The sequence below is a fragment of the Tursiops truncatus genome, chromosome 14, assembly GCF_011762595.2.
Source record: "Tursiops truncatus isolate mTurTru1 chromosome 14, mTurTru1.mat.Y, whole genome shotgun sequence".
Lineage (NCBI taxonomy): Eukaryota > Metazoa > Chordata > Mammalia > Artiodactyla > Delphinidae > Tursiops > Tursiops truncatus.
In genome coordinates this window covers 47,385,581-47,405,786 of record NC_047047.1, presented here as the reverse complement: position 1 = coordinate 47,405,786, position 20,206 = coordinate 47,385,581, and the positions used below count along the sequence as shown (strand labels likewise).

General features: G+C 39.0%; 1 protein-coding gene and 1 pseudogene across 1 annotated transcript in view; one reads left to right on the top strand and one right to left on the bottom strand.

Moving 5' to 3' along the window:
• NRXN1 (neurexin 1) overlaps window positions 1-20,206 on the bottom strand; it is a 689,266-nt gene that overhangs the window by 654,027 nt on the left and 15,033 nt on the right. The window lies entirely within an intron of this gene.
• LOC109551093 (large ribosomal subunit protein uL24-like) lies at window positions 8,769-9,214 on the top strand (annotated as a pseudogene).

The following is a 20,206-nucleotide window of genomic DNA, read 5'->3' as shown; positions in this document are numbered from 1 at the left end:
GCAAAAAGGAAACAGAGAAGAGAGAGGGAAAACCACTAGTAAAACTAACACACAAATGTAGTCTAACTAGCTTCTCAGTTCTTTGTTAACCATACTTTGGGATCTGTCAAGAAAAAAAATCAAAACAACTTATACCTTCAGCGTTGCATTTATGTCTAAAACGTTCATATAAGTACTTACCCAGAAATGCCTCCAGTAGCTTCCAGTTACCTGGCTTGAATCATATGGGTTTAAGTCGCCTACCAGTCCTTACAATGGCCAGCATAACTGATCCCATGTATCTTAATAACTTCATTGCCTGTTACTCACTTTCAAAAACCCTAGAGTCCAATCACAGTAAACTTTTTCCTCCCCAAGGAAGGCGCCACTTTGTATATATTATCTCCCTTCCTCCATTTCTTTCTTCTCTCCTTTCTCTCTGATCCACTTATTTATTCAGTGTTTGTCACCTCTCCCTTCCCCAACCTTTTAACCTGGTTAACCTATTCATCTTTCAAAACTCACTGGTATAAGGCCGAGAAGTCTTCCCTGACACCGCCCTCTGGATCTGCCATCCCATCAGAGGACTAACAGTGGAGTACTGCAGTTACCTCTTTACCTGCCTGTTTCCACAATGAACCCATGTTGAGTGAGGTTAAAAAACTAGGTCATGTTACCTCTTGTATCTTAGTGCCTCTAGCATAGTACCTGGCATACAGTGTTACTCAGCACATGTCCGAAGGCTAAGCAGCCAAACGTTACTGAGCACTTCCTGTTCACCAAGTATGGTAGTGAGGACATTAGGCTTAAGGTTCACAAAATCTAGAAAGTCCTTCGCCACAAGGTAAAATTTTATTTGAAGTTTAAGACCCAGAACAGATAACCCAGCCCTCATGATCTTCCAGTTGTCCAGGCTTAGTCACTCTCCTGGCACATGTGAAAAAGTAAGATAATGATACTCAGAATATTATATTAAAATTACTCTAAGTATCTGTCCCACTGTATTTTGTGTGCTACAGCACACAAAAGCTTCACACAAGCTTCATCTTGACCCCGAGTAACTAGTGATGAGCTGGACATTTGACTGGAGCACAGTCAATGTTTGTTGAATGAAACCATGCAATTGACAATATTCTAATTCTCCTTTTCCCTTTCTAAGTATATGGAAAGAAAAAGTCTACCCAGTGCACTACCTTAATATGTCCTTGAAAATGTCTGATTTAGAGATAACATCATCATCAATCCCCATAGTTAATGGCTTCAAAGATCTCTTGCCCTAAGGAAGTGCTTTTACTTTTGTTCAAGGCAAGCCAACAATTATCCTTTAAACTCAATATGCTAAAAATGGAGAATACCAAGTTTTCTGGGTGACCGTATGTTCCTATATTTCTAGGTCAGCCTTGATCAAATAGTCTCTTCCACGTACCCCATAAATACACTTGTACCCGTCAGCCCGTCTGTCCTGGTTTCCTTGGTTTGGAAAATGTGGTCACCGTGAATGTTCTATTTATTTCCTACCAACCACCCAACATTTATCTTTTATGTTTAACAATATTTAAATTATCTTAGCTCTTTTCTGAAAAAAGTAAGGAACACATGGACAGCTCTTGGCAGAGAAGATGAATATGATGAACTATTCTTATTTTGACGTCAAATGACTTGGAAATGTGCTGGTGGTGGAACAAGGGAGATCAAGTTTCCCTCTGTTAACTGAAGGGTTTCCTCTGACCCAAGGATGAAAACCTAAATGAATGGGTGGTCTGGGCTTGGTAAGTAGATGGTCAGCGTCAATACTGTCACCATAGCTTGATGGGTTGGGTCAATCACAGTATATCTACATGAATGTGAAAGAGAGTTCTTAATCTCAGCCCCACATACAAATGGAAAGGTTAGTGTGTCAAACACAAGTAATAAGTGAGGAATTTAGGATGTTCTTGCGTCTGGCATCAAGCTACAGGCTCTGTCACTTCGGTGTGGCACTGCATTCCTCACACTGGAATAGTGTTGCAAACTTTTAAAGGAAATAGAAAATTCAAAGGTCCCCAAGAATAAATCTACGTACCTCACCCTCTTCCCACAGATTCTGAGCATTCTGGTTTGAGAAATAGTGGAGTAGTAAGTAGTTAAGTGCATGGGTTTTATCATTAGACTGGGATTCAAGCCCTCAGTGCCACTTAATAACTGAACGGCTTTAAGCAAGTTAATTAAACTTTCTAAACACTGGTCTCTTCATGTGTAAAATTGGGATTTAAATAAAACAAACATTTTTTTTTAAAACCTGCCCCTAAGTGAAATAAGCCAGTCAAAAAAAAAATACTATATGATTCCACTTATATGAGGTATCTAAAGTAGTCAAATACATAGAAACAGAAAGTAGAATGGTGGTTAACAGGCACTGGGGAGGGGGAAAGGCAGAGCTGTTTAATGGATATAGAGTTACAGTTCTGCAAAATGAAAAAGTTCTAGAGATCTGCTGCACAACAATAAGAATATGCTTAACACTCTTGAACTGTACACTTATGTTACGGTTAAGATGGTAAATTTTATGTTGTTGTTCTTTTTGTTTTAACCACAATTAACAACAATACCTGCCCTACAGGATTATAGTGAAAATTAAAATTTTATAGATAGATGCAAAGTACTTTACTCAGTACCCAGTAGAGTCAGTGCTCTTTATAAAAGGGGGCTAGTTTTTTTTTCAGGGAAATCAAAATTATTAAAAGTATCAAGCACACAGACATTTCTACCTACTCAGTGAATGATTTCCTTCTCAATCAGTGTGTTAGTCGGTTGTTGATGGGGCATCAGTAAAGAGAATCACTGAACTCATTCAGATGATTCATTCATGCTGCCAAATTTAGTGACGATTATGAGTCTTGTGTTTTAGTGAAACATAAAGCAGTAACCTGAGGAAGCACCAGTCTCCTAAGAGAATTCATTCAGTTATACTTGGTAGCATCCATTCAGGCACTCTGGTAGGCAGTGACAATTCCTGAACACCTCTGAGAGCGGAGCCACACAGATTTTCTTTCTGCTGGAGAAAACAGGCTGGTGACATATACGTTTCCGGACAAGAAGCCAAAGTCCTTCTCAAACTGACCCTGACCCTTACCCCTGGGATTCACCTCCTCTTACTTACTTTGCTCCAGCCCCACTGGCCTTTTGGCTATTTCTGGAACCCCCCAGATCTGCTCATCCCTCAGAGTGTTTGCACTTGCTCTCTGTCTGCCCAGAATGATCTCCCTCAATGTGGCCACAGGATCACTCCCTCACCTTCTTCGGGTTTTTGTTCCCATGTCACCTCGTCAGTGTAGAACTCTGTGACCATCTTATATGAAATTGCTACCCTCTTCTTCTCCTGGCCCAGGGACATTGATTTTTCTCAAAAACACATACTATCCACAGAAAAATTATATATTTTTAAAATTTGTTCAGTGTCTAGGTCCTTACAGTACAGTCAGTATAAGCTCCATAAAGGTAAAAAAAAAAAAAAAAAAAAAAAGCCCTTTTGTTCACTACTGTATTCCAACCTAGAATAGTGTCTGGTACATAGTATGAACATATTCAAAATTTTGGGATTGAATGAATGAATATATTGGTCAAAGCCTTATTCAATACGAGTCAATAATGGCTTAACCAAAGGAGTTCTCCTCACAAAGGACATATCTAAGAAATCTTACTTAGCAGCCCCATAGCATGCCTCTACTAAAAGTCGTTTTGCTTTAACCTCAAATTCTTTTGCATTCCAGTGAAAGTGAGAGTGTGTATATCTGTTTTGCTACCCTTTCCCTAATCAGAAGGGTTTCGGATACACAGAAGTGAATGTCCCAACAGTTACTGAAAACGATTTGGGAATTTAGAGGTATAGGTAGATATGTAATAAAATGTTTTTAATAATGTACTATTATTTTATTTTAATATATATTTATTTTAATATAAATCACCTGTTATTGTAACTAGCTTTATGAAAATACACATTGGGTTCTTAGCTTATGCTAGATAAATCAAATATTCATGACTGTCATTATTATACTTGCATGTGGTACCACCATATTGCTTCTGTTCTCTATTAGGAGAAAGAACTTCCAAAAAGAGAGAGTAGCTAGAAAGAATTTACAACAGGGAGGTGTGCAAGCTGGGTTCCAATGCCAGATTTGTCTTCATCCAGATCCCTGACCTCAGGCGAGACACCATCTCTCCATATCTGGCTGTACAGACTGTGTTTTACTATAAAAACCTTCTTAACTTCTCTGAGCCTCAAGTGTCTCACTAGAGAAATGAACATAAAAATCCTTGTTGCACCTATTTCACAAAGTTGCCCTGTAATTTTGAAAATTGGGACTCATACCCCTGGTGATGTGGTGGATGCTGTTAGGTGGTTCAAGAACTGTATTTGATTTCCAGGTTATATTTATTTGGATGTGTACTTGGAAGGAAAAAGTAATAACTAGCATATTAAAGTTGTAATTTTATGGATAATATTACTTTAAGATGAGATTAATTTCAAAAGTAAATTAAGTTTAAATGGAAAATATTAAGTGATAATATAGGTAATATATAAATATGGTACAATTATGAATGTGGTAGATAAAACTGAGGTTTGGGAAAGTCTTGTGAGAATCAGTTGTGATAATATGTGAATGTTCTTTTCCAAGTTAACAGTGTCAACCATGGTAAGATAGTATTAAATAAATGTAAATGAAATAAAGTATTATAATGATTATTCTGGTAGAGTTATCTTTTCTTTTTTTTTTTTTTTTTTTTTTTTTTGAGTGCCTACTATGTTCTTGGCACTCAGTAAAGATGAGGCATTTTACCTGTAAGCAAAATCCCTACAAACAAACCTGCTGGAAGCTGGGGCATATCACAGTAAACTGTTTCCCCACATCTCACATCCAGGCCATAAATCCAGTTCTGCTGATGCTAGACCATGCTCTAGCAAAGCTACAACTTGAGAAATGACATCCAGAATTCAATAGGCGTTTTTTGAAAACCAAAAGGCTAACCTTATAAGTGAGGAAGCCGCTCTTCACGTGTTCCTCATGTTCCACTATGCAGTATTGTGAAAAAAATAGAATTAGAGCCTTATTGATCAATGCTGAATAATAAAAAATAGCATTGCTAAACTCAAATAATAACTGTGGTATTGGGTCTTTCACAAAAAGGACTCAAAGAATCTGTACCTCATAAAACCATATATTTTAATGGCAGTGTGTAGAATGAGTATAATCCGTATAAAAATGTGAGCATGCAGGAGATGTACGACCCTGGGGTGCTTGCCGTCTACCTTGTTCCCCTTCACATATTCCTTACCATACTATGTGCCATGGTTCAGATACCATATCTCCATTCTAGCATGTTCTCAGCTATTTACTGGTTTTTCTGCATTCACTTATTTTCTCTTAATTTTCTCAGATTAATCAGAAATTCATCCTATCTGTTCTGAAAATAGACAGGTGTCTAACTACTGCTGGTTCTCTAGGCATATGTCTCTCTCACCCATTAGACTGTAAACTCCATGGGAAGTCAGAAACCATTCTGCTTTATACCCTGTCACATCCAACAGTACCTGGAATATAGCAGATTCTTCACAAATGTGAATGAACAGATACTCTAGTGAATAGATATGTTTATGCAGCACCTGTTATATGCCAATTACTATGTAAGGTTCATTGCTGCTCAAGTATTGAGTATAATAAAATAAATTTTAAAACTTTACAAACTTCAAAGGCCCTTGTAAGTGTGGAATGTTTCCAAAGCATTTTCAATTAATTCTAAAAATCAGTTATTCACATGTAGTTTTAAATCAGAACCATTAGATAAATTCTCAATTGGAGATTTTATCAAGATTGTATTTACTATTCACAAAGATAGAATTTTACAGTGCTATGGTTACAAAATGTGCTTGTACAATACATGCACTGTTTCATATAGCTCCATGAAATGCTGGTTCTTTATAACATTGCCTGTGAACTACTTTCTGTGATGCCGTTGTATCTATGAAACAATCCAGAGTATTCTGTTAGTATACATAGCTTTTCCCATGATCTGAACACTTTTACATCCCTAATCCATGAGAACATGGGACATTATATGGCATTCTCCTGGACAACTGGCATTAGCCCACTATACTCTAAATATTCTGATTTCCTGTCCTGAATCGAGGGTGTTCTGTACCAAACATGGTTTCTTCCATAGAGGTCTCTGTTTTTGGTGAACAGTTTTGACATAACGGCTGACAAAATATGTGCAAAGGCTAGTAGTGATCAATGTGCTGAAAAGAAGCAAAGAAAGGGTCCACGGCGCTTTAGGGGTTCATCCAACAATCTGGTGGGGAGATAGTATAGAGGCAGCACTTTGAGGACAGAGACTGAAGTCGTTCAACATTTTATCCCCAGCGCTAAGCTTGATTTCTTGTCTAAAGTCACCACATTAATAAATGTTTGATGAATGGATAAAGGGAAAAAATAGCTACATAAGGTAGGAAGGGCTATTCAGTATAAAGAGTCTGAAGTTCTCTCTTTTTATAAACAGGACACTCAAGGAAAGCTCTTCCATATATACATGTTTGACTCAGATCTTTAAGGAAAGACAGATTATGATCTACAGAAAGGGGAAAGTAGGACAAAAGATGACAGTGACGTAAGAAATGTAGGTCTGGGGAAGTTCTGGGTTATCTAATTTTAATTATCACGATGCCTGTGATTTCCTTGCTCCTTGATGTTTCTCTGAATCTTTTTCCAGTTCCTTTCCTTGCTATTATGATTCTGTCCTGCATTCACAGCTCTTCCCAAGGGGGCTGACGTCAGCGAGGGCTCAGTGCTGTGCTGGGGAGGAGCGAGTCTGCTAGGTGGGAGACAGCATCTTTCTCATCCCTCAGCAGATGCCCCAAAGCTGAGCCTGGAAGCATGCCCCAGTTTGCCTGTTAAACACGAGTCAAGTGCCCTTCAGCGAAGATTCAGGCTTGGCTTCCTTCCCTTGGCTATTAAGCTACATTCCCACAGAATTACAACATGTCTGAGGTTTCTAAAACCCTTTGTGTGTATCTCAGACAGTTATTTTGCTGGATCCAAATTTTGACCTTGGTTAAGCAGGCCTCAAATCCTTTCCAACCTTGCCCCTGAAGGTCCAAGAACACATAATAAAGGAGGGGATAAGAATAACATCTATAGCTTAGTGACCACTTATCATGGACCACTCCCTGTGCTAAACATTTTGAATGCAGCATCTCCTTAACATAAGCCCTGCCTGCTGGCTACAACAATTACTCCTATTACCTCTATTTTACAGATGAAATAAAGAAACTCATTCAAGTTACACAATCACTAAGTATTAAAGCCAGATTTGAGACTCCGGCAGTCAATTTCCAGAGTTTTCAAGGGCAAGGGCAAATGACACTAGAAACACATAAACAGGCCTAAAACGACAGCATGTAAACTGCCACCTGCCTACGGTGTACACACCCCAGAAGAAAGAGGGTAGTGGGTCATCTTCTTCATGCGCTTGGGTAGCAAGTACGTGAGCCCAGAGAGCCTCTGTGAGATGTAACAGACGTTCTAAAAATGACAGCACAGGAGGGTTTTCTGAGCTTGTGGTGTCAACGGAATCAGGAGAGGTGACTTTGGAAGCAGAGCTTGCTCTCGGTTCAGGGAGCAAAGAGCAAGAAGACTTCCAGGACTCGTCCAGGTTCTCTCGGTAACCAGGATAGAGAGGGCCACAGGTTTCAGAGCACAGACTGTCCGCCTCTAAGACCGTGTAATCTGTTGTGTCAAGCTTGACCTTTTGGATGCTTTTTTTTTTAAACAGGAACTTAGTTCAGTGTAAAGGATGCTCATAGCGAGAAACATGTGTGTGTGGTGTGTACATGATCACAGAGGAATTTAGAGAAAGAAGTCTGGAAAAAAAACGTCATCTAAGTGCAGAGGACAAAATTGCACCAAAACACCAGCATCAGGAAGCTTCTCATGAAGATGGGGAAACAGAGCACGTTCCTGGGGCACATCCCAGCCGTTCCTGGGGAAGGCATCCCAGCCTAATGGGCCAAAATCAGTGTAGTGATCAAGACTTGCCAGTCTTAAAAAGCCCCTGGCCTGGTCCAAATAGAGCACATTGTTTTCCTCCAGCTCTCCCTCAATGCCCTGCCCTCAGTCATTTCAAAATGAAATTATCTAAGATCAGATTGTTTGTGCTGTTTATTTGAACATTGCCATGTTTTTTTTTGTTTGTTTGTTTGTTTTGCGGTACGCGGGCCTCTCACTGCTGTGGCCTCTCCCGCCTCGGAGCACAGGCTCCTGACGCATAGACTCAGCGGCCATGGCTCACGGGCCCAGCCGCTCCGCGGCACGTGGGATCCTCCCAGACCGGGGCACGAACCCGTGTCCCCTGCATCAGCAAGTGGACTCCCAACCACTGCACCACCAGGGAAGCCTGAGCCATGGGTTTTTGATCAAGTGTTACTTCCTGAGCCTTATAAACTAAAGCATAATTAGGTGAGTATTTGCTACGTGAGATACCTAAGGGGATCCATTTTAAGCGAATGCACAAAAGATATGCAGAGAATATTTTCTTCATCCCAATCAGCCCAGCTCTAGCTCAGTTCTTCCACACTGACAAATGGATTGGACACGAACCCATGGGGCCTACGTCACCTGGTATCAATGGAAACTTGTATACATGTACTTAAAGAACATGGACTTTCCAAGTATATACCTTTCTCCCATAGCTTCTCTATTAGACAAACTGTGCTGTATAAAAAATACAGGAAGATCACTGAAGCGCCAGCGGCCAAAATGAAATTCAATCCCTTTGTGATTTCTGACTGAGGCAAGAACCGTAAAAGGCATGTCAACGCGCTTCCCACATTCGCAGGAAGATTATGTCTTCTCTTTCCAAAGAGCTGAGGCAGAAGGACAATGTTCCATTCATGCCCATCCGAAAGGATGAAGTTCAAGTTGTGTGAGGGTGCTACAAAGGGCAGCAAATTAGCAAAGTAGTCCAGGTTTCCAGAAAGAAATATGTCATCTACGCTGAGCAACAGCAGCGGGAGAAGGCTAATGGCACAACTGAGCGCGCACGCATTCACCCCAGCAAGGTGGTTGTCACTAAACTGGACAAAGACCAAAAAAAGATCCTTGAGCCTAAAGCCAAATCCTGCCAAGTAGGAGAGGAAAAGGGCAAATATGAGGGAGAAACAGTGAGAAGATGCAGAGATAATCGTATATACAACTTTCATTAAAAACTGTTAAAATGAAAAAAATTTTAAATTAAAAATATAGTAAGACATTCAACTTTTGTCTTTAATACTATCCATTTTTAAACCATGACTCATAAAATAAGATTTAGACAGTAGAAAGGAAAACGATTTATGAATCAAATAGACCCAAATATAGCATCATATTTTTGGAGTAGATCTGATCACTGTGGTTGGTGGTTCTAACAGAATAGATTTTGTGTATTAATTGTACAATGTAATTTTATTTGTTGTTTGCAAAGGGGAAAGTAACCAAATTTCCCTTGACTTCTTTAGTAACATCTACATGTTTGGCCATGTTTTAGAGATTACAGAGGTGTTTTATGTGGCAAGTGATAGTTGTTCTTATATCCAATACATCTATGATGTTGAAAACATGCTGTTGGATGGCACATATTAGAAACCTTAAAGGAAAATAGATATTATCATACACTTGAAGTTGTATGACAACAATACCCTTGGCATCCCAGCCTATGAAACCTATGAAAAGATATTTTTAAAAAGGGGAAAATTGTGAAAAGGAAACTAATAAATAGTGACACATTTCTTTAAAATTAGCAATCTGAGACAATAATATAATTGTTATGCATTACAGCTAAAAATATTTCCAAACTGATAAGGTATACTTGAACTTATAAAAGTATGTTTAAAATTCCTTAGTTTTGTATTTCATATTTGATAACAAGGTAGATCAGGACATATGGTCATATCTATGCAAACTGAAACTTTATTCATATGTCTATAAATTTCCTTGTCCTGAAAGAAATAGAACTATCTGGCAACATTCAACACCTGTAAGCATCAGTGCGGGTGGGCCATAGAGGGAACCATTTGCTCCAGATCATGAAACATGGAGAAAGACCTTCTGACAACTGTATTAGACATGGTAGTGTGTGTTATGCTAAAAGAGAATCATTAAGCCAAAAAATAAAGCCTTCTAAGACAGAGCAAGGACTGGAGAAAATGGGCTGAGGAATGTCTCTTCCTAAAGACCCACGGGAATGGTATAAATGGGCTGCGTGCTTACTTAATCATTGAAGCAATTATTTATGTTTATGTTTTCGTCCTTGATTCCATTCCGTCTGGCACTACCTGAATCCTAAAAAAGGGTGCTAAACTTGGGGGGGTTCTCGTTTTCCCTTTTCTCCGTCTTTCACCATAGGGTCCTCATCTCCCTTCTTCCTTCCATCCTGCCTCAACATTAGAGAAGACTCTCATACTGTTTAGGGCTGACCCCTCTGTGATGCTCTATACCAATTTATTTGCTCATTTATTCAGCCAACCTGTATTTTGTGCCTATGTCCAAGCCACTCTCCAGGCACTAGGAGGGATACTCTAATGAACAAGAGAAGACCTCTGCTCAGAAGGAACCAAGAGAAACAATAATGAAGCATCCGATTTGGGTCCAAGTTGCACATCCAGGTTGGAAATTCTGGTATGCTGGGGAGATCGAGCATTGGGTGTATATTTTTATGAGGTTGTAGTGGGCATCTTGAATAAAATATAAAGACGGCTTTGGAAATGATGGTGAGACCCTAGTGTGCTGAGTTTAAGACATTCAACCAAGAAAAAGGAACATTTTCTTAGACTGTGATCTGATTTGACAGAAAATATGTTCTGAGTTTTGAAAGCAGGAAAGAATATGGTCTCTAATTAATTGTTTTGAGATATAAGAGATGCTCTGAAGGTTACTCAGTTGTTCTCTGTACTACTTCCTCTCTCTTGCTCTCTCTTGCTTTTTTTTTTTTTTTGTAGGGAGTGGGGCATGTTCCAAATTCTTTGACTATGATTTATGTGCCAGAGTAAGAAAAGAGGTGCACCTCGCCCTGCTCCTGGCCAACTCCTCACCCCCACCCCTGTTCCAAGTGAGGGAAGCACCTTAGCAAGGGTGTCAGGGTCAACATCTGAGACTATGAGTATGAATAGTTTTCCCTGGCAGACAAATGTAAGATTAATGGAAGCAGATCAAAGAATAGCACCCATGGTGGTCCCAGGAAGGTTGGAAAGGCTGTCTCAGAGAATGCACATCACTTGGAATTCTGCCATAGGGAGGAAGGAGTTGAGGGGTAGGCATCCCAGCTATTTTTTCAAGTGAGGGCTTAGAGTCCAGCATCATTTTAATGTCCATCGCTGTTATTAACTGCATTTCTTAATAGTTCCCCTTCAGCCTGCTATGGCATGAACAAAATGAGGCCCAAGAGCTGAAACAATGCAAAAATAAATAAAGGCTATAAAGGAAGAATAAACAACATGCTATAGAAGCTATTATCTTTCCAGCATTTTCAATTTCTCTCTCTTAACGTACCCCTAAAACTCCATAAGTGGTTTCCTATAAGAAAACTAATTTTTCAAAAGCATCTGTATTCCCAGCTAGATTAGAACTGATTTCCACATTTGTTTTGATTTCATAGTTATGATCAGGAGTCAGAAATTTCCCTTCAGCATTAGACTTCTTCCATCCATAGTCCAAATAGTCTATCTCTCCTTCTGACCATTGCCAACTTTCCTCAAAAAAAAAAAAAAAAAAAAAAAAGACCTCTTCTATCTCTTCACTATCCACTTTTTCCTTAACCTCTTGCTATCTGAGTTCTTGGGACCATTGCTCTTTCAGAGTTGCCTCTATCACCTTTTCTCAGATCCTTGTCCTTTCTCAGATCTCCCATGTCTTTTACAATAACTTACTGTTTTTCATAATATATGCCATACTATTTAAAATGCTTCTGTTTTGGGGAGCATCCTCTCTTTGTGCTTCTAGGTTGATATACGCCATTTTAAATTGTCAAAATAACCCTTTGTTATCCTCTCTCATTATACAAAAAACTCACATACAAAGAGGTTGTACAATTCGTCAGAAATGCTGGACCCAGGATTGGAGTGCCGATTTGTCTAACTCTAGATCCTTAACTCTCTCCACTCTTCCATTGTGCCTGAACTGGAATGCTGTGTAGTTCACAAAAATTTCATCGCCAACTACTAGAAGAAATGGCTCGGCCAGGTCAAACTTACAAAGAGAAAGATTTGTATCTGGCAAAACAGATGGTGAACTTTGCCGGCTCTCCCTGGGAGGAGGGACCCATCTGCCCATCTGGTTCAGAAGCCTGCAGGGGCCCCACCCTACACGGGACATTGCAGTAGGGATTGCCCTAGTCTGTCTGGAAGAAGGGTCCTGCTAGCTTGCTCCTCAGTCTTTAAGAGGCCTATGGAAAAAAATTCCTAGGACTTGATTCTAAATAAGCAAAGTCAGATGGTGGAGCCTGTCTTGGGAGGGTCATGGTTCTGTCCTAGGCTTGATCTGGGTCTTTGTCCTAGTTGCCTCAAATGAGAATAATCCTCTAGCCACATCACAATCCCTTAAAACTTTGACTGACGTGTCAGCAGGCTTGGTGTCTCTGATATGCTGTAGCGGCCCAAGTGTCTACTTTCAAGCATCTACCTCCTCCTCTCCAGCCATAAGGCCCCCTATCAAGCTGTCCCCTCCTGTGATCTTACCTGTCATTAGGTTCCTGCCCTAGACTCTGGGGTACATCCCTTCCCTTCCCTTCTGACCTCTTCCCTGTCTTCTCTCCCTGCCCTTATTTCTTAACATAGGTACTTCTCGAGGTTCAGGGGTTCCATTCTCTCCCTGCCTCTCTTCTAGTTACCTTCTCCGATGGGCATGTACATTCCCAAATCTTCTATACCTCCTCTGTGTGACTGGCTCCTAATCTTTCTCTTGAGCATCTGTCCTGCGTTCCATAGCAGCAGAGGAATCTCTCTGCAGATTTTTTAGGGACAAAATAGATTTTCTTGTTTGTTGTCTAGCAGCCAGCACACACTGGGAATGCAGCTCAGTGTTCAGTACATACTTTTTAGAATAAAAAAAATGAATGAGTCTCCTCCTGGCTCCCCTCATTACTTTTCTCAATGAGCATGTCCATTTCCAAAGCTTCAGTACCTCCTCCATGTCAATTTCTTGAACAAATAAATGAATGAGTTTAAAACAGAACTTATTTTTTCTACCTTTATTCAACTCTCTCCCTGCTGTTGCCCTGAAACAGGTTATAGAATCAGACTGAATTATTTTGAAACTTTGTTCAATGTACTAATAGGATGAAACCTCAGACAAATTACTTAGCTTTCCTGAGCCATCTCCTTAGAGGGAAAAAGAAATCACAGAGAATAATGATCACCCTACTTGTTTATTATGAAGATTAAACAGTATGTGTAAAATATCTCAGTGCCAGCCATAGTCATGCTTATCAGCTCTAATCCTTAATTCTCCTAAAGGTATATTAAGTATCTCATTTAAACCTCACAAATACCTCATGAGATACTTTTATAGCTCTACTTTATAAATGAGGTAATGAGGAAACAGAGGGACAGAATGTGACTTACTTGCACAAGGTCAGACAAAAACCAAGTCCTAGGCGGTATTCCTCTAAGGCCCATACAATAAACCACCTTACTCTTAGATTACAAGCTCACTAAGAGGCCGGATTCAGACCTTATAAAAATTGATAAATCAAATGGCTCCAAATAAAATGAGGCTTTAGAAGGTGATCACTAAACACTGAAGAAATAAACAAATATGTTTACCTTTTGACATCTGACCTCCCAGTTTGATGGTAAGCTATTTCGGGGGAAAGCTTGTGAGTACTCCCACAATGCTAAGTACAAAATACTAAAAAAAAAAAAAACACTTGACTTAAAAATTATGGTGTAATAAAGCAAATATACTTGGTGATGCTTTTCCAAAAACATGAGGGGTTGGGTGTTGCATGAAAGAGGAATTTTAAGATAAGGAGAAATGAGAAAGAGAAGTAATTCAGAGCAAATATGCTTCAGTGAAAGTTGTGTGAGTCAACATCCCAGAAACCAAGTCATAATTTCTTCATCAGAGGAGGAATACATGATTGAGAAATCTGTCGTGCTAATTGGGGTTGAGGCAGTTGCGCTTGATGAAAAGGAAATCATCAGAAATGGTTTGATGTTTTCTATAAGAAGCCAGAAAATGCACTGTAATTCCAGTTGTGGATAGAAATTTAATGCATTTTAAACAGGGTGGAAAGGGTGAATAATTGTTTTGTCAGTCGGTAGAGTGGATTTTAGTCATCTCAATAACTATAAACCTAATTGAAGGAGAGCGGAAAGGCATATCAGAAATTGGGGGATGCAAAATCAAATGTAGGAAAGCAGACTGATTGCTTATATGAGAAATTAATATTGCAAATTGCCTAGACAGAGTTTTAGATTAAATGAGGAACAAAAATAATAATTAGAAGAGAGGTACCTGACTCCAAAAGCAAGAAGAAAGAACTGCTTAAATACAGCAGGTAGTTGAAAAGCTTAAAAAAAAAAATCCTGACGTGAACTACTTTTTTTTTCTGAAAATGATAAGAACACACATAATTGCTTAATTAGAATTCTATTACTTAATTACAGTTACATCCTTGCAGTGATGGATATAGTATAATCTGTAGAGTTTGGTTATGATAGGAGACTAAAAGTAAGGGTGTGTGTGGAATTTCTAAGTGAAAATACTAGGATTTGCTTTCTGTGGCAAGGGATAGTAATAAATGTGAAAGACATGTTTTATGGGCCCTGCAAAAGCTCACAGCTCAACTTAGAAGTAAAGTTTCTAGAGGAATAACTGAACTGTGACCTTTTTCCAACAGCTCGTGATAAACTTTTCTGTTAGATGACGACAGACAAGAAACTCAAGGTTAATTTGGGAGATGCTTGTGGAATCATATGATCATTAAAGTTCTGGTAAGAATAAAAGAGGAGAAAAATGACATGAAAGATTGTGACATTTAAAAAACTGGCAATGGGAAAATGCCTTTTCCCATTCTAAGTTTATCTTTAAATGAAAATTAGGGGAAAGAAGTACTGAGTAATGTTGCACTTGCTTCTACCAACATGGTTATTATTTTGGTAAACTGAAGATCGTATTGGGTGTATCAAGGATACCCAACTTATTAGAGACATCTTTGCAAATAATAGTAATAACAAATTGGGGAAAGTCACTTAATCTAACTATGCCTTAGTTTCCTCACTTGTGTCATTAGGTGTTTTGTTTTTTTTTCTAACCACTATGATATATGCTGCTATATCTTCTTCTGATGTTAACACTTGATGTTTATAGGATAACATGACTACCTAAGAAGGAATTTATAGGTAAATTAAATCAGGGTGTTGCAAGGATCCAATATGCTCAGGCATTTGAGAATTTAGCTCTTGGGTCTGTCCTTCAAATGGTGTGATACTAGGTTGACACACATGCTAGATACATGGGTTTTAGTATGCTACTGGAACAATAGAAATTCTGATGAATGGGGTCAGATATACTATGTCACAGGCTTGAGTTACTCAAGTGATTATGAGATTAACTCTCAGAAATCATGACCTTGGCTTCTGCAATGCAATCAAGAAGGTCCAAAATGGTCATTTGGAAAGTGCTTAAGAAACAGGAAGAGTGGAGAGAAGAGTCTGAAATTTGAAAGTAAGCTACAAGCTTAAGAAAAAAATTTTTTCATGATAATTTTACTGTGCCTTAACACCTGCTTTAAGTAGACTTTCATAAGTTTATATAGAGTTGACCTGGAGGATCTAAAAACCACTTCAATTTAGTTACAGTCTGCCAGGTCTGCCATGCACATAATAGATTAGAGTGTATTTAAATACCATGAAAATGTACTGTTGCATAAGATAAGCTTAGCTCCTTCTTTGCTCTGAGGCAATTTTATCTCATTGATTAGTCAGACACAAGCCAGGTGTTATCAAACAGAACTATGACATCTTAGATACCTGCAGTGCTCACTGGTTCCACGAAGTTAGGAAGGAATCAATAATAAGATGGAAGCCGGTAGAAGGAGCTATAATGCAGAAGAGTCTGGAGCAAGAATCGTAAGACCTATTTCTCTACCCAGCTCTGCTAATGGTTAACAGAGAGGCCAAAACATGCCTCTTCAGTTCTCCCTTCATTTTGAAGAGGATGAAATGATACCATCTTTTCTTTTTCTTTAAAATTGTATAGCCTTATGGAAAAGGCTGGGAATGTGAACAGCTACAGTTTAATGGACTCCAATGTATTTCATCCAGATTTGGGAAATTCATCAGCTAGGTGGCACAGAAAATGCAGACAACCACACATGCACTATATTGGATATGGGATCTCAGGACCAAAAAATAAAGTAAAAGAAAAAAATAACATCCCAGGAATATGGATGGGAAAGTGGGAGTAAACATCGTCCCCCACCTCTTCCTCAGATCTGGTTTTGGCATCCTGGAAAATTCCACGGAAAGCTAGATTAAATCATGTCTCTTAATTTTTCTTTTCTTTCAAGCCCCTTAGAGATCCCCTGTATTTAAAATTTAATTATGTTTTTGTTAAAAGATCTCATCACCATGCAGAATTTTCTTCTTTGAATCATGTACCTTCTTATAGTTGCTCTTATATTTGAATTTTGTATATGTTATTTTTCCCACTAAGAAAGAGGATTATCAAAAATAAGTTCTCCCTCTCCCTCTCAATCTCTTTCTCCTTCCTTTCTTCCTCCCTCCCTCCCACCCTCCCTCCCTCCCACCTACCTTCCTTCCTTCCTTCCTTCCTTCCTTCTTTCCTTCCCTCCTAATAAAATTACTGGAGGTTCAGATACACTCTGTATTCTTAACAGAATGAAAGGGAACATGGATTCCGGCAAAGAGGGAAGCAGACCATAATAACCCTGAAGCAGGAGAAAGCACTTTTTGAACCTCGTCCATCTCTTCTGCTGACATTTTCACCTCCTCCCACACTTACTCACTGCTTAGCATGTGTGATCATAGTACCAACTGCAGAGACAGTTCCTCTCTGATTTCTCTGCTTTAATGCATTGCAGCCCTAGGGCCGGGAGGGAGAGATTGGTATGAGTATTTTTCCTTCCAAAGAACCGAAGACATACTTGGCCTCTGGTATCTCCCTGCTCCATGTTAAAAATTTCCAGGCTAAAACTTTCCTCGAAGCCAATCCCTAAAAATACCATTCTTAAAATAATATCATTCTACTCTCTGGCAGAGATCACTCACCTGTTCACAAGCACCATCCCTCTCCTAGACTCAAATTGTTATTTAAAAATAAACTACAAGGCAATGACATGAAGAACCCATCCACCTACCTTTGCTAGAAATCAAGGAGGTACATAGCAGTGGAAGCATATCTCGTGTTTTGAATTTTTTAAAACACTGGATGTTTTCATCATATGCCCTATTACTGGACTGTGGGACCGGCTACGGGTTTAGAGCGATGAAGCTTGTTTGATTGAAAACCGTAAAGCTTAATGAGAATGCTGGCCTCCCAGCATCAAAGCAGGTGGTTGCCTCAGAAAGACTTCAAGGGCCTGGGCAGAGAAAGACTCTTAAATTTGTGCTGCTTCTTGATAATCTGATTCTGGAGCCTTTACCAAACTTTCCTTAAGGGCAACGTGAAAAGAAAGAAAGAAAAAATAATAAACTAAGCAGGAAGATAGGAATCTCTTTCAACCCACATTTTGTCTCAGACTTTAGGAGTATTTTGTTTGTTGTTTTGTTCTGTTTTGCTTTTGATCAGGGAGGTGGAAAAAATCTTATCTTTTCTTATCTTGTGAGGATAATGAAGGTCACTCAGAGTGATATGTTAGAACCTTTTTGGCTAGAGGACTTTTGAGAATAGGACTTGCAGATAGCTTTGTAAAAAAATGCTTATGTGTTTGCAACCACTACTATAGGAAGGGTTTACCTCAGGACTTAAAGATTGTAGGAAAGGACCTTAAAGTACATAAAACTTAATCCCCTCACTTGACCGATGAAAAACCTGGTGCTCAGAGAGGTTAAGTAAAACGCATTGGGTTACACTTCACACGTGCTGGCCAACTTTCAGGGTTGTGCAGGCCAAAGAGTCAAAAAGTGCATCCCGGGAAGCCAGTTTTCTTACTTCCTTCATGCTTCCCACTGCCCTTGTTCCCCATTCCTTTGAGCTCTGATCTGAAGAAAAATATCTGGTTTGATTGCTTTGTTTTGGTTGAAATATATAGATTTGTCTTGTCTTGGTATTTTTTATTCTTTCTTCCCCAAAACTCATCCAGTCACCTCGATTCTACCTTTGAGGTCCCTCTGGATTGTTTGTTATTCCCCATTCTTCCCTTGCTAGATCAACCCTTAACATCTCTCCCTTGGTGTGTTTCAGTTCTCTCCTTTTTAAACTGGAGGCTTAGGGTCTTTTGATCCTTCATATTAAATCCTGGCCCTATCACAGACCTTTCTAGAAGTATCCATAGAACCCTATAACAAGTAGCAGTCTTTGTTAAAGTCCTTATATCATTTGCATCTGTATTACCTTAAATTTTTGTTAAAAATTCAGGTCCACTGCTAAATCAGAAGCTATGGGGACAGGGACCTGCAGTTTAATAAACTCTGAGATGATTTTTAATACACAAAACTTTCAACCATTGGGGCAGTCATACCCTGTCATCATTTTATCCATTTTCAACATCATTTCCTTCAATTTTTATCCAGCGTCAGTGTTCACCTCCCTTCTGTACATCCTTTCCCTAGTCACACTGACTGACCCCAGACATTCCCCCAAGCATGGCTGTGTATTCTTTTACAACCGTGCCCTTTCTCCAACTTATCCTCTGTCTCAAACTTTGTAGTTCACATCCTATTCACTTGGAGATATACTATTTTCCTTTCAATGCTAAGCTCAAATAGTATCTCCTTGGGAAAGTCTGGTTTTTTACATTTCTTGACCGCCCCTCTCTACACTGTGTTGCCCTAGAATGCAGCACAAACCTTTGTTGTAGAACTTATCTCACTTAAGTATAATTATAATGAATCTACTCAAGGGTTATAGAGCACCAACTATGCCTCAGGTTCTAGCACTAAAGAAATAGTCACAATGCCTGCTAGCAAAAAAGTCTCCCCTAGCTTTTCTCAACCAAAGTCCTCATCTGAACCACAGAACATAGAAAATTAGTTGAGTAACTATTTTCTCGGTTCTCCGGATGATGATACATAACTAGCACTATTACATACAATGGATGTCTTAGGGCATTAGGGCTTAATCTTCCTGAGAAACCCTAGTTGATCAAACACTGATACAATTATAGTAGCAATACTATGATAGAGATAAGCCCAAGGTGAGGTGGAAAAGCAGAATCAGGTGACCTAATTACCTATGCGTTTCATCTGTACCATGTCTTATTCTTTTTCTATCCTCACTTGGCATCCTGCACAGGCTCATTTCATGGAGGTCATTTGATACATTTTGTTGTTGTTGAATTAAAAGCACTGAAATTCATTTTCATGGTTATGTGTCTTCAGAATCCAGCCAAGGCAATGAAAATCATCCATATTTGTAAAGCTAGCATCTAATCAGTGCTAGAGACATAGCTAGCGCTCAGTGAGGGCTTGGTGAATAAATGTACACATTTCGAAGGATTGTTACTCAAGAATCATAAGTACTACAGTACTTAAAGAAAAACTAACATGAACGTAAAAACCTTTCCTATTACTTAAACTACACTTCTGGATATTCCACTTCAAATTTAATTGCTTCCTGCGTTATGTGTATTTTCAAGACAGAAAGAAAGAGTTGCATTAAAAGTGCGAGTGAAGTTGTATGAAGTGAAAAAAAGGCTGCATTTCCCTGGTTGGGGGATTAAAGTAAGTGGTGGTACTTTCAGTGTAATTCTAATCTAATAAAGACAAAGAAATTTAGTTTGAATATATTTTCAAGAACAAATAGCCTCTAATTACAAATTGAGTTTAGAGGAAGATAGTGGGGAAAGTTATAAAGTACCATAAAAATCTGGTGTCCTAAAGAAATTCTGAGGGGGTCTGTTGTACTTTCCTCTCTTACTGCAAAGTCTGCAGCCACTTCACTTCAGACAAAGTTATCTTTTTATAAGCATCACGTAAGCACACACTTCACACTCTTCCTGGGATTAATGGTTTGCCCATTTATGTCACTTAAAGGCATCT